This window comes from Mesoplodon mirus (genome assembly GCF_964341445.2).
Source record: "Mesoplodon mirus genome assembly, chromosome: 3".
Taxonomy (NCBI): domain Eukaryota; kingdom Metazoa; phylum Chordata; class Mammalia; order Artiodactyla; family Ziphiidae; genus Mesoplodon; species Mesoplodon mirus.
Window position 1 is genome coordinate 71,456,066 of NC_138978.1, and position 14,856 is coordinate 71,470,921.

The 14,856-nt window shown below is 36.7% G+C and overlaps 1 protein-coding gene across 6 annotated transcripts in view; it reads left to right on the forward strand.

The window, feature by feature from the left end:
* The window catches only part of MIGA1 (mitoguardin 1), a 95,249-nt gene that overhangs the window by 16,831 nt on the left and 63,562 nt on the right, over positions 1–14,856 (forward strand). The gene's annotated exons all lie outside the window — the stretch shown is intronic.

The following is a 14,856-nucleotide window of genomic DNA, read 5'->3' on the forward strand; positions in this document are numbered from 1 at the left end:
CTTAGTTCTAGTTAGAACTTCATGCTGAATAAAGGGAAATAGGTTATTGGAGCAGGAGACTTGTGTGTGACTAAATAGCTATTCTCTGTCTCCAGAGAACATTAGATGATGGGGGAAACTTGACAGGAATCTTAAACAATGGCATCGGGTTATGGAGTGGGGAGGACTGTGAAATCTGAGCACCAGGAACAGTGTCTTATTCCTTTCTTTGTATTCTCAGTGTTTGGCCCATAAGTTGGTACTCAGTTCATGTTGAATGAATAGGACACGTGTCTGGTTTCCATTTTGTCTGGAGGTAAGGAACTGTATCACCTCGAAAAGCCCCTCAGAGTTTGGGATCCAGAGATGCTGTATTTTCAGTGTTCCAGGCAATGATAATAGGAAGTAATTGACTTTCCTCTGGGGAAGAAAGAAGTAACAAAATGAGAAGTGATAGGCAGGAGTAATAGAGACTTTCAAACCTTGTGTCATCTAGATTACTTGTGATAAAAATCTTTTCCTGGGAAATTTACCTTATTTTTGTCATGGAAACGTTTCTTTTTTCATGAGATTATGACTGTAAGTTGTAATGGGTCTTTTATGCAAAAATAATATTTAACATACACACAGAACTTGGATCTTAATAAAAGTGAATTGATTTATATTGTATTTGAATTCATATTAATAAAAGCATGTTATATTTCTGACAGTAGTTTTAATTTTGTGTTTATGTCTCCTAATAGTTCTCTAACTTCAGTGCCCTAAGATATAGCAGAACTGACAATTTAAGAACACGTGATCACTTAGTTATGGCTGGGCCTGTGCTAATAGATTATTTTCTTTCTTTCCTTTTCTTTCTCTTTTTTTTTTGGCTGCACCACATGGCTTATGGGATCTCAGTTCCCTGAGGAGGGATTGAAACTAGGCCACAGCAGTGAAAGTGCCGCATCCTAACCACTAGTCCACCAGGGAACTCCCAATAGATTATTTTCTTTAGTTGAGGTCTTAATTTTGTTATCTTACATTTGCTTGTTCAGTAAGTACTAATTTTTTTTTTTTTTTTTTTTTTTGCGGTATGCGGACCTCTCACTGTTGTGGCCTCTCCCGTTGCGGAGCACAGGCTCCGGACGCGCAGGCTCAGCGGCCATGGCTCACGGGCCCAGCCGCTCTGTGGCATGTGGGATCTTCCCGGGCCGGGGCACGAACCTCTGTCCCCTGCATCGGCAGGTGGACTTTCAGCCACTGCGCCACCAGGGAAACCCAGTAAATACCAATTTTTATATTTGATCTAAGAAACATTTTTGGGGGGGTAATGAGGTCAAGGCAGTTCATAAAATATAATGAAAAGTAAGGTGTTCTTAATAATAGTGCTATTTTTTAGAATTTATTATTGGTTGTTTAACATCCAAATTCCAGGAACTGTTTTGTTTTCCCTGAGTCTCATTTGGTTGCAGTGAACACTGGAGCTATGGTTCCAGAGGGAAAAACATAGAAATGGAAAGAAACAAATATTTGGCAATTCCTGTATGGAGACATTACTGAAGAGAATAATTCTTAGTTTGCGAAGGGAAAAAATCTGAGGCAACACTGGAATGTTCCAATTTTCCATGATAGTTTTGGAAGAATTTAAATGGATTTGGAAGAAAAGTAGAGTAAGAATAGTTTTAAGTTTTTGTTAGATCACAGTCGCTGAGGCCAAATACTAATGACAAGTGGAAGTAAATCATTTCTGGTATACCAGAAAATGAGCAATTATTTTGGATTTATGTGTAGAACCAAGATGTTATTTTTTTTTTATTCATTTAGTTTTAAAAATTTATCTATTTTTTATTTATTTTTGGCTGTATTGGGTCTGTTGCTGTGCGCGGGCTTTCTCTAGTTGTGGCGAGCAAGGGCTACTCTTCGTTGTGGCATGCGAGCTTCTCATTGCAGTGGCTCCTCTTGTTGCGGAGCACGGGCTCTAGATGCATGGTCTTCAGTAGTTGTGGCACGCGGGCTTCAATAGTTGTGGCTTGCGGGTTTTAGAGCGCAGGCTCAGTAGTTGTGGTGAACGGGCTTAGTCGCTCCATGGCATGTGGGATCTTCCCAGACCAGGGCTTGAACCCGTGTCGCCTGCGTTGGCAGGCGGGTTCTTAAGCACTGCACCACCAGGGAAGTCCCGAAGATGTTATTTTTAAAAAACAGCTTTATTGAGGTAAAATTGACACACATTAAACTATACGTGTTTAAAGAATGCAATTTAAGTTTTAACATATATGTGTATATGCCTGTGAAATCCTTGCCACAGTCAGGGTAATAAACATAGCTATGATCTCTAAAAGTCTATCATTCCCTTTTGTAATCTCTGTCTTTGCATCTTCCTGTCCAGCTCCCCTCTGCCACTTTTACCCAGGCAAGCACTGATCTGCTTTTTGTCACTATAGATTAGTTTGCATTTTCTAGAATTTTGTATAAATGGAATCATACAGTATGTACTTCCTTTTGTCTGGCTTTTTTTCACTCAACCTAATTATTTTGAAATATATGCATGTTGTTGCATGTATCAGTAGTCAGTTCTTTTTTTATTACTGAACAGTATTCCATTGTATGGATATACCACAGTTTGTTCAGCTATTCACCTGCGATGGACTTTTGGGTGCCCTGTTTTGTCTTTTTTTTTTTTTAATTATAAATAAAGCTGCTAAGAAATTTCTGTACTAGTCTTTGTATGAACATATGGTTTCACTTCCTTGGGTAAATACTTAGGAGAGGAATGACTGAAGCAAAAGTAGGTATATGTTTAATTTTTTAAGGAAATGCGAGACTTCTTCCAAAGTGGTTATACCATTGGTATTGCCAGTTTTTTAAATTTTTGCCATTCTAAAATAGGTGTGTGGTGGAATCTCATTGTGGTTTTAATTTGCATTTCCCTAATGACGAGTAGTGTTGAATGTGCTTTCATGTGCTTATTTGCTATCTGTTTATTTTCTTTGTTGATGTGTCCAAAGCTTTTGCCCATGTTTTTACATTTATTTATTTATTTTTAACATCTTTATTGGAGTATAATTGCTTTACAATGGTTTGTTAGTTTCTGCTTTATAACAAAGTGAATCAGCTATACATACACATATATCTCCATATTTTGCCCATTTTTAAATTGGGTTTTTTGTTTTCTTATTATGTTTGGAGAATTCTTTATATACCCTAGATGCAGTTCCTTTGTTAGATACATGATTGGCAGCTATTTTCTCCTAATTCGTGGATTGTCTTTTCATTAACAGTGCCTTTTATTTTTTATTTTTATTATTATTTTTTTGTTTCTTTTTTTTAACATCTATTGGAGTATAATTGCTTTACAATGGTGTGTTAGTTTCTGCTTTTTAACAAACTGAGTCAGTTATACATATACATATGTTCCCATATCTCTTCCCTCTTGCGTCTCCCTGCCTCCCACCCTCCCTATGCCACCTCTCTAGGTGGTCACAAAGCACCGAGCTGATCTCCCTGTGCATTGCGGCTGCTTCCTGCTAGCTGTCTATTTTACATTTGGTAGTGTATATATGTCCATGCCACTCTCACTTTGTCACAGCTTACCTTTCCCCCTCCCCATATCCTCAAGTCCATTCTCTAGTAGGTCTGTGTCTTTATTCCCGTCTTACCCCTAGGTTCTTCATGACCTTATTTTTTTTTCCTTAGATTCCATATATATGTGTTAGCATATGGTATTTGTTTTTCTCTTTCTGACTTACTTCACTCTGTATGACATCCACTTAGACTCTAGGTCCATCCACCTCACTACAAATAACTCAATTTCGTTTCTTTTTATGGCTGAGTAATATTCCATTGTATATATGTGCCACATCTTCTTTATCCATTCATCTGATAATGGACACTTAGGTTGCTTCCATGTCCTGGCTATTGTAAATAGAGCTGCAATGAACAATTTGGTACATGACTCTTTTTGAATTATGGTTTTCTCAGGGTATATGCCCAGTAGTGGGATTGCTGGGTCATATGGTAGTTCTATTTGTAGTTTTTTAAGGAACCTCCATACTGTTTTCCATAGTGGCTGTATCAACTTAACATTCCCACCAACAGTGTAAAAGGGTTCCCTTTTCTCCACACCCTCTCCAGCATTTATTGTTTCTACATTTTTTGATGATGGCCATTCTGACTGGTGTGAGATGATATCTCACTGTAGTTTTGATTTGCATTTCTGTAATGATTAATCATGTTGAGCATTCTTTCATGTGTTTGTCGGCAATCTGTATATCTTCTTTGGAGAAATGTCTATTTAGGTCTTCTGCCCATTTTTGGATTGGGTTGTATGTTTTTTTAATATTGAGCTGCATGAGCTGCTTGTAAATTTTGGAGATTAATCCTTTGTCAGTTGCTTCATTTGCGAATATTTTCTCCCATTCTGAGGGTTGTCTTTTGGTCTTGTTTATGGTTTCCTTTGCTGTGAAAAAGCTTTGAACTTTCATTAGGTCCCATTTGTTTATTTTTGTTTTTATTTCCATTTCTCTAGAAGGCGGGTCAAAAAGGATCTTGCTGTGATTCATGTCATAGAGTGTTCTGCCTATGTTTTCCTCTAAGAGTTTGATAGTTTCTGGCCTTACATTTAGGTCTTTAATCCATTTTGAGCTTATTTTTGTGTATGGTGTTAGGGAGTGAACTAATCTCATACTTTTACATGTCCCTATCCAGTTTTCCCAGCACCACTTATTGAAGAGACTGTCCTTTCTCCACTGTACATTCCTGCCTCCTTTATCAAAGATAAGGTGACCATATGTGCGTGGGTTTATCTCTGGGCTTTCTATCCTGTTCCATTGATCTATCTTTCTGTTTTTGTGCCAGTACCATACTGTCTTGATTACTGTAGCTTTGTAGTATAGTCTGAAGTCAGGGAGCCTGATTCCTCCAGCTCCATTTTTCGTTCCCAAGATTGCTTTAGCTATTCGGGGTCTTTTGTGTTTCCATACAAATTGTGAAATTTTTTTGTTCTAGTTCTGTGAAAAATGCCAGTGGTAGTTTGATAGGGATTGCATTGAATCTGTAGATTGCTTTGGGTAGTAGAGTCATTTTCACAATGTTGGTTCTTCCAATCCAAGAACATGGTATATCTCTCCATCTGTTTGTATCATCTTTAATTTCTTTCATCAGTGTCTTATAATTTTCTGCATACAGGTCTTTTGTCTCCTTAGGTAGGTTTATTCCTAGATATTTTATTCTTTTTGTTGCAGTGGTAAATGGGAGCGTTTTCTTAATTTCACTTTCAGATTTTTCATCATTAGTGTATAGGAATGCCAGAGATTTCTGTGCATTAATTTAGTATCCTGCTACTTCACCAAATTCATTGATTAGCTCTAGTAGTTTTCTGGTAGCATCTTTGGGATTCTCTATATATATAGTATCATGTCATCTGCCAACAGTGACAGCTTTACTCTTCTTTTCCAATTTAGATTCCTTTTATTTCCTTTTCTTCTCTGATTGCTGTGGCTAAAACTTCCAAAACTATGTTGAATAAGAGTGGTGAGAGTGGGCAACCTTGTCTTGTTCCTGATCTTAGTGGAAATGGTTTCAGTTTTTCACCATTGAGGACAATGTTGGCTGTGGGTTTGTCATATATAACCTTTATTATGTTGAGGAAAGTTCCCTCTATGCCTACTTTCTGCAGGGTTTTTATCATAAATGGGTGTTGAATTTTGTCCAAAGCTTTCGCTGCATCCATTGAGATGATCATATGGTTTTTCTCCTTCAGTTTGTTAATATGGTGTATCACGTTGATTGATTTGCGTATATCGAAGAATCCTTGCATTCCTGGAATAAACCCACTTGATCATGGTGTATGATCCTTTTAATGTGCTGTTGGATTCTGTTTACTACTATTTTGTTGAGGATTTTTGTATCTATGTTCATCAATGATATTGGCCTGTAGTTTTCTTTCTTTGTGACATCTTTGTCTGGTTTTGGTGGCCTCGTAGAATGAGTTTGAGAATGTTCCTCCCTCTGCTATATTTTGGAAGAGTTTGAGAAGGATAGGTGTTAGCTCTTCTCTAAATGTTTGATAGAATTCGCCTGTGAAGCCAAGCCTTGGTAAATTTAAGAAAATTGAAATTGTATCAAGTATCTTTTCCGACCACAATGCTATGAGACTAGATATCAATTACAGGAAAAGATCTGTAAAAAATACAAACCTGGAGGCTAAACAATACACTACTTAATAACGAAGTGATCACTGAAGAAATCAAAGAGGAAATCAAAAAATACCTAGAAACAAATGACAATGGAGACACGACGACCCAAAACCTATGGGATGCAGGAAAAGCAGTTCTAAGAGGGAAGTTTCTAGCAATACAATCCTACCTTAAGAAACAGGAAACATCTCAAATAAACAACCTAACCTTGCACCTAAAGCAATTAGAGAAGGAAGAACAAAAAAACCCCAAAGTAAGCAGAAGGAAAGAAATCATAAAAATCAGATCAGAAATAAATAAAAAAGAAATGAAGGAAACGATAGCAAAGATCAATAAAACTAAAAGCTGGTTCTTTGAGAAGATAAACAAAATTGATAAACCATTAACCAGACTCATCAAGAAAAAAAGGGAGAAGACTCTAATCAATAGAATTAGAAATGAAAAAGGAGAAGCAACAACTGACACTGCAGAAATACAAAAAATTATGAGAGATTACTACAAGCAACTCTATGCCAATAAAATGGACCACCTGGGAGAAATGGACAAATTCTTAGAAATGCACAACCTGCCAAGACTGAACCAGGAAGAAATAGAAAATATGAATAGACCAATCACAAGCACTGAAATTGAGACTGTGATTTAAAATCTTCCAACAAATAACAGTGCCTTTTAAAGAGCATTAGTTTTAAATTCTGAAGTCCAGTTTTTCAACTTTTTAACAAAACTGGGTCAGGATTTTGGTGTCATCTCAAAGAAATATTTGTCTAATCAAAGATCACAAAGATTTCCTCCTATACTTTTTCTGGAACCTTTACAGTTTTAGGTTTTGTGTTTAAGTCTGTGATCCATTAGTTATTTGTTGTGTATGGTGTGAAACATAGATTGGAATTCCATTTTATTGCATATGGATGCTCTGTTTTTTCCAGCACTAGTTTTTTTTTATATATCTTTATTTGAGTATAATTGCTTTACATTGTTGTGTTAGTTTCTGCTGTATAACAAAGTGAATCAGCTATACGTTTACGTAATCCCCACATCCCCTCCCTCTTGAGCCTCCCTCCCACCCTGGCACTAGTTGTTGAAAAGACTACTCTTTTTTCACTGGACTGCCTTTTTGTACCTTTGCCAAAAATCAGTCATCTGTATATGTATGGGTCTATTTCTGTACTCTCTTGTTGCATTGATCTGTTTGTCTCTTTGTGTCAACACGACAGTGTTTTGTTTACTGTAGCTTTATAGTAAGTCTCAAAATCAAGTAAGGTTAGTCTTCCAACTTTGTTTTTCTTTTTCAAAATTGTTTGGACTATTCTTGATCCTTTTCATTTCCATATGAATTTTATTTTTTTGGCGGCACTGTGTGTCTTGTAGGATCTTAGTTCCCTGACCAGGGATTATACCCGCGCCCTCAGCAGTGAAAGCACAGAGTCCTAACCATTGGACAACCAGGGAATTCCCTGTATATGAAATTTAGAAATCAAGTATCAGTTTTTATCAAAAAAAAAAAATCTTGCTAGGATTGTCATTGGGATTTTATTGAATCTATAGATCAATTTGGGGACAGTTGACATCTTTGAGTCTTTCAACCTATAAATGTGTTACGTCTTTCCAAATATTTAGGTTTTCTTTCTTGAACCTCAGCAGTGTTTGCTAGTTTTCAGGATACATGTCTTTCACATCTTTTGTCGGATTTATCCTTAAGTATTTCATATTGTATGATGCTACTGTAAATGGTATTTTTGAAATTTCAATTTCCAGTTATTTATTACTAGTATATGAAAATAGACTTTTGTATATTGATATTATATTTTATAGCTTTATTAAACTCAGTTATTAGTTCTGATAGCTTTTTGTAAGTTTCATAGGGTTTTTCTACACAGATGATCATGTGGTTTTAAATGGTAATGAATAATTGTTTTTATTCTATTATTACATTATAGTTTAAAGTTTATGTTAATTCAATTTTTATTTTTACACAGTTTTATTATAGAAAATTTTAAGCATATACAAAATCGAATAGTTTAATGAACCCCCATATACCTGACACTCAGCCTCAACAGATAGCAATGCATGGGCAATCTTATTTTTCTTTTTTTCTTTTTTAAAATTTTTATTGGAGTATAGTTGATTTACAATGTTGCATTAGTTTCAGGTATACAGCAAAGTGAATCAGTTATACCTATACATATATCCACTCTTCTTTAGATTCTTTTCCATACAAGTCATTACAGAGTATTGAGTAGAGTTTGCATAGCCTATCTTGTTTTCTCTGTTTTCATATCCATTTCCTCCTCCATCCTTACTGGATTCTATTTTTTTTTTTTTTTTTTTTTTGCGTTTACGCGGGCCTCTCACTGTTGTGGCCTCTCCCGTTGCGGAGCACAGGCTCTGGACGCGCAGGCTCAGTGGCCATGGCTTACGGGCCCAGCCGCTCTGTGGCATATGGGATCTTCCTGGACCAGGGCACGAACCCGTGTCCCCTGCATTGGCAGGCAGACTCTCAGCCACTGTGCCACCAGGGAAGCCCCCTCACTGGATTCTTTTGAGGCAGATCGATACATCATATTATTTCATCTGTAACTGTTTCATTTTATATCTCACCTCTTAAAGTAGAACCACCACAATAACATTACATCCTTCCATACAATAGTAATTCCTTAATACTATCAGTATCCAGTCAGTGTTTAATTTCTCCTGTTGTCCTATGAGTATTTTTTGTTTGTTTTTGTTTTGTTTGATGGAATTGAGGTATCTTTTAAATCTCTTAGGTATCTGTCAACTCTTAGATCTCTTTTAATCTGTAGTTTGCCCATACCATTTTTGTTTGTTTGTTTGTTTTTGCTTTGCTTTTATTTTCTCTGTGGAAGAAACCGTGTTCTTTATTGTGACAGGATAATCCTGATTATATTCTCTCCACTGTATTTTTCTATGAATTGAGTTAGATTGGAGTATCAATTAAATTCAGTTTGTTTGTTGCTAAAGCTAAGTTATAGGAAATACATAATATCTGGTTGACTCTGTGATGTTGGCGGTCTTTGATAATTATTATTGGATCTGCTAATTCAAGAGGTCGTAAAATGGTGACATCATTCTATATTTCCTTCTTAATTTATTAGATAAAATATATCAATGAAGAGAAACTTTCTGTCACTACTTGGGTACCTTGGTGCAGTTTGCATAGAAATGGCAGAATAATTGCTTCTTTCCTTTTTATTGACCAGATTGTAAAATAATGAGATGCTTCTTTAGTATTCGTCAGAGCTGATCAAGGAGGGTTTAAAAAAAGATCATTTTGATCTCACAGATTTAATTATATATGATATATTAGACCATGACTTTATTTATCCTTATTTATGCTCAAATGAACTCATTTTGGCCAGTGAGAGCCTATTCAAGTTGGCCTGTTTGTGCTTTAGATACAACTCTGTTGACAGCCTCCTTGCTATCTGGTATGAGAAGATGTTACAGGCTCCTCTCATACTTTTCATGCCCCATACCTGGAATCAGCCACTTCTCCAAGAAACCCTTTAGTGTAAAATGATATTTAAAGACAAGAGACTGTGTACCATGGGTCAATTCAGTTCTTTAAAGATTTTTATTTATTTATTAATTTTTGGCTGCACCGCATGGCTTGTGGGATCTTAGTTCCCCAACCAGGGATCAAACCAAGGCCCTCGGCAGCGAAATCACGGAGTCTTAACCACTGGACTGCCAGGGAATTCCCAGTTCAGTTTAATTGAATAGTTGTGCGAAGGAAAACAACCCAATCATAAAATTCTTCCAAATTTTCATTGGTTTGAATTAACTGGGATTAGCAGCTGTGTTGATACAGCTTTATTTTCTAAAAACTTTAAGTACTTATAGATTCACAGGAGGTTGAAAAAATAGTACAGAGAGGTTCAATTATTTGTTCCTTTTTATTGTGGTATTCCGTAGTCTGTATATGGATTTACCAGTTTGTTAACATTCATTTATTGAGGGACATTTTGGCTGTTTCCAGTTTTGATTATTATAAATAAAGCTGCTATGAACATTTGTGTACAGGTTTGGTGTGGGCACAGGTTTTTATTTTTCTGGGATATATGCTCAGGAATGTGATTACTGGGTCATATGGTAAGTGGATGTTTAGTTTTTAAAGAAATTGCCAAATTATTTTCCAGAATGGTTGTCCCATTTTAAATTTCCAACAACTATATATGAGAAGTAGTCTTCATATCCTCACCAGCATTTGATATTGTCACTAAAAAAATTTTTTTTAGCTGTTCTAATAGGTGTGTCATATGTCACAGTAGATTTAATTAACATTTCTCTATTGATTGATGACGTTGAACATCTTTTTGTGTGTGTATGTGTGTGTGTGTGTGTGTGTCTATGCCATCCATGTATCATCTTCTGTGAAATGAAATGTCTCTTCATGTCCTTCGCCTGTTTTCTAATTGGATTGTTTTCTTACTGTTGAATTTCAAGAGTTCTTCATGAATTCTGTAAACAAGTCCTTTGTCAGATAGGTGTCTTACAAATAACAGTATTTTCTCCCAGTCTGTAGCATGTTTTTTCATCCTCTTAACAAGGTCTGTCAGAGCTTTATCTCTTTTTTTTTGGAAAGAATTTTACTTATCAAAGTTGTAAAGATTGTACAGAGAATTTCCATATACTCTTCACCCAATTTTCCTTAATGTATACATCTATCATAACTCTAGTATAATCACTAAAACTAAGAAATTAACATTGGCATAATATTCTTAACTAAAAACTGTAGACTTTATTTATTGTGTTGGCCAAAAAGTTCCTTTGGTTTTTGAGTAAAAATAAAAGACACATTTTTCATTTTCACCATGAACTTTATTGAACAACATATTCACCGTTTTGTTCCACTACCTTCTGCCATTTTTCAGGCAACTTCATGATTCCATCTTGCCAAAACTTTTTATCTTATTGAGCAAAGAACCATTCCAGGTGCCTTTTACAGTCTTCCAGGGAAGTGAAATTTTTTCATTAGAGAATTTTGTAAAGACCAAAATAAATGGAAATCCGAAGGTGTAATGTCTGGAGAATACGGTAGATGAATCAGAACTTCCCGCCAAGCTGTAACGGCTTTTGCTTGGTCATGAAAGAAACATGCGGTCTTGCGTTATCCTGATGGAAGATTTTGTGTTTTCTGTTGACTAATTCTGGATGCTTTTCGTTGAGTGCTGCTTTCAGTTGGTCTAACTGGGAGCAGTACTTGTTGGAATTAATCGTTTGGTTTCCTGGAAGGAGCTCATAATAGAGAACCCCCTTCCAATCCCACCATATACGCAGCATCACCTTCTTTGGATCAAGAAGAGCCTTTGGTGTGTTTGGTGGTGTTTCATTTCACTTGCCCCATGATCTCTTCTGTTCCACATTATTGTACAGTATCCACTTTTCATCACCCATCACAATTTGTTTTAAAAACGGAACGTTTTTGTTATGTTTAAGTAGCGATTCGCCTGCGGAAATACAGTCGAGAAGGTTTTTTTCCGCTTAACTTACGTGGAACCCAAACATCAAAGTGATTAACATAACCAAGCTGGTGCAAATGATTTTCAGCACTTGATTTGGATATTTTGAGTATGTCGGCTATTTCCTGTGTGGTATAACATTGATTGGCAGCTGTCACAATTCAGTCTAACAAAATTGTTTCTCATGAAGTTAAAGAGATAGGTGCTACTAGAGCAATCTTATGGGGAAACCGAACGAACTTTTTGGCCAAGCCAATTTTTTTTTAATGTAATTACTTAAATTTCATTTCTTTTTCCACATTGCTTTTAGTTGTTAAGTCTCCTTAGTCTTCTTTAATCTGTGACAGTTCCTTCAATCTTTCCTTGCCTTTAATGCTTGACACTTTTTGAAGAGTACAAATTAGGTATTTTATAGACTGTTCTTCAATTGAATTTGTCTGATGTTTTCTCAGGATTGCATTGAGATTATTCATTTTTGACACGAAACCACAGTGCATTATATTGGGATACTTGATGATGTGTATATGTCTTTTACAGGTGATGTTAACCTTGATCACTTGATTTAAGTTTTTCCGCTGTTTTTTCTCTTTGTAAATAAATTTGGAGGTAGGTGCTTTGAGACTATGCAAATAAATATATTGTTTCTCCTTAAACCTTTGTCCCCTAATTTTATTTTATTTTTTTAATAAATTTTATTTATTTATTTATTTATTTATTTATTTATTTATTTATTTATTTATTTCTGGCTGCGTTGGGTCTTTGTTGGCTGTGTGCAGGTTTTCTCTAGTTGCGGCGAGCAGGGGCTACTCTTCTTTGTGGTGCACAGGCTTCTCATTGCAGTGACTTCTCGTTTCAGAGCTCGGGCTCTAGGCCCGTGGGCTTCAGTAGTTGTGGCACGCGCACCTCAGTACTTGTTGCATGCAGGCTCAGTGGTTTTGGTGCATGGGCTTAGTTGCTCTGTGGCATGTCCAGGGATCTTCCTGGACCGGGGATTGAACCCATGTCCCTGCATTGGCAGGCAGATTCTTAGATACTGTGCCACCAGGGAAGTCCCTGTCCCCTAATTTTAGCACTTAGTAGTGAATCTTGCCTTAAGCAGTTATTACCATAGCGTTTATTGGTGATTTTCTATTTCCTTCATTCCTTCTACACTCATTATTTAAAATTATTCTGTAAGGGAGAGTTGTCCCTTCTTCCCCTTTTTTTAATTTATTCAATTATTGATTTATATCATTTTGGGTATTTATTTTGTTCTTTGGTTTATAATCTAATACTATTATTTATTTTATTGTTCAGATTGTTCCATATTTGGCTTTGGAAGCTCTTTCAGGTTGGCTCCTGTGTCTTTTGACATGCCTGACATGCCCTCTTTTTTTTTTCTCCTCTCCATGTTCATTTTGTATTTTCTCTGCCTCAATCCTGGAATTACCCACTTTTCCGGGGATCTTTGGCTCTCTTTAGTCTCCATATTTAGTTCTCTTTAGTCTCTGGTAATTAGAAACTAAGATCTGGATGCAAGGTGTGTGCATTGCTACTGGGATGTTGCTATTTCTAGGCCCTCTTAGGAGACAGAACTAGGATATGTGTGAATGCATACTGATCAGTGTATTTATACACAACTGTATTTCTGATTTTGTCTATCTGTATATATTAAAAAGAAAAAGCAAAACATGAGTTCATATTAATACTTCTTTTTTAATATATTGAGATTATATTATGGCTTTTCTTCCTTAGTTTGTTATTATGTTGAAGTATATTGATTAGTTTTTGAATGTTGAACCAGATTTGAATTCCTAGGATATACACCATTTGGTCATATATATTATTCCTTTTATATATTGCTGGATTTGATTTGCTAATATTTTATGAAGGATTTCTGCATCTATCAATGTTGGTCTGTAGGTTTGTTTTTGTTTTTGTAATGTCTTTGGTTTTGATGTTAATAGTAATGCTGGGTTTGTAAAAAATTGGGAAGTGTTCCCTCTTTGTAGGATTTGATATTTCTTCCTTGAATATCTGGTAGAATTTGGCTTATAATTTGCTTTGTTAGAAGATTTTAACTACATATTCAGTTTCTTTAGTAGGTATTTAAATATTCGTGCTATCTATTTCTTCTTGAGTAAATTTTTTTTTCCAAATTTATTTATTTTTGGCTGCATTGGGTCTTCGTTGCTGCGCACGGGCTTTCTCTAGTTGTGGCGATTGGGGGCTACTCTTTGTTGCGGTGCACGGGCTTCTCATTGCGGTGGCTTCCCTTGTTGCAGAGCACAGGCTCTAGGCGCATGGGCTTCAGTAGTTGTGGCACACCGGCTCAGTAGTTGTGGCTTACGGGCTCTAGAGCACAGGCTCAGTAGTTATGGCATGGGCTTAGTTGCTCCGCGGCATGTGGGATCTTCCCGGACCAGGGATTGAACCCTTGTCGCCTGCATTGGCAGGCGGATTCCTACCACTGTGCCACCAGGGAAGCGCCTTCCTGAGTAAATTTGATGGGTTCTCTCTTTTAAGGAATTAGCCCGTTTTATCTAAGTTGTTGAATTTATGGACATAGAGTTGTTCATAGTAATCATTATTTTTTTATCCTTTTCATATCTGTGAGGTTTGTAGTGGTGGCCCTTCTTTCATTTCTGATTTTGGTAATATGTATCTTTTCTTTCTCCCTTTCTTTTTGATCAGACTGACTAGAGGTTTATCAGTTTTATTTATTTAAAAAAAAACCTAAGGGCTTCCCTGTTGGCACAGTGGTTAAGAATCCGCCTGCCAATGCAGGGGACATGGGTTCAAGCCCTGGTCTGGGAAGATCCCACATGCCGCGGAGCAACTAAGCCCTTGTGCCACAACTGCTGAGCCTGCACTCTAGAGCCCGTGAGCCACAACTATTGAGTCCACATGCCACAACTGCTGAAGCCCGTGTGCCTAGAGCCCATGCTCCACAACAAGAGAAGCCATTGCAATGAGAAGTTCGCGCACCGCAAGGCAGAGTAGCCCCTGCTCACCGCAACTAGAGAGCCCATGCACAGCAACGAAGACCCAACACAGCCAAGAATAAATAAATAAAATAAATTAAACAAAACAAAACAAAACCAAACCAGGAATTCCCTGGCGGTCCCGTGGTTGGGACTCTGAACTTCCACTGTCCAGGGCCTGGGTTTGATCCTTGGTCAGGGAACTAAGATCCTGCAAGCTGCGCAGCGCAGCAAAACAATAAAAAATTAAAAATTAAA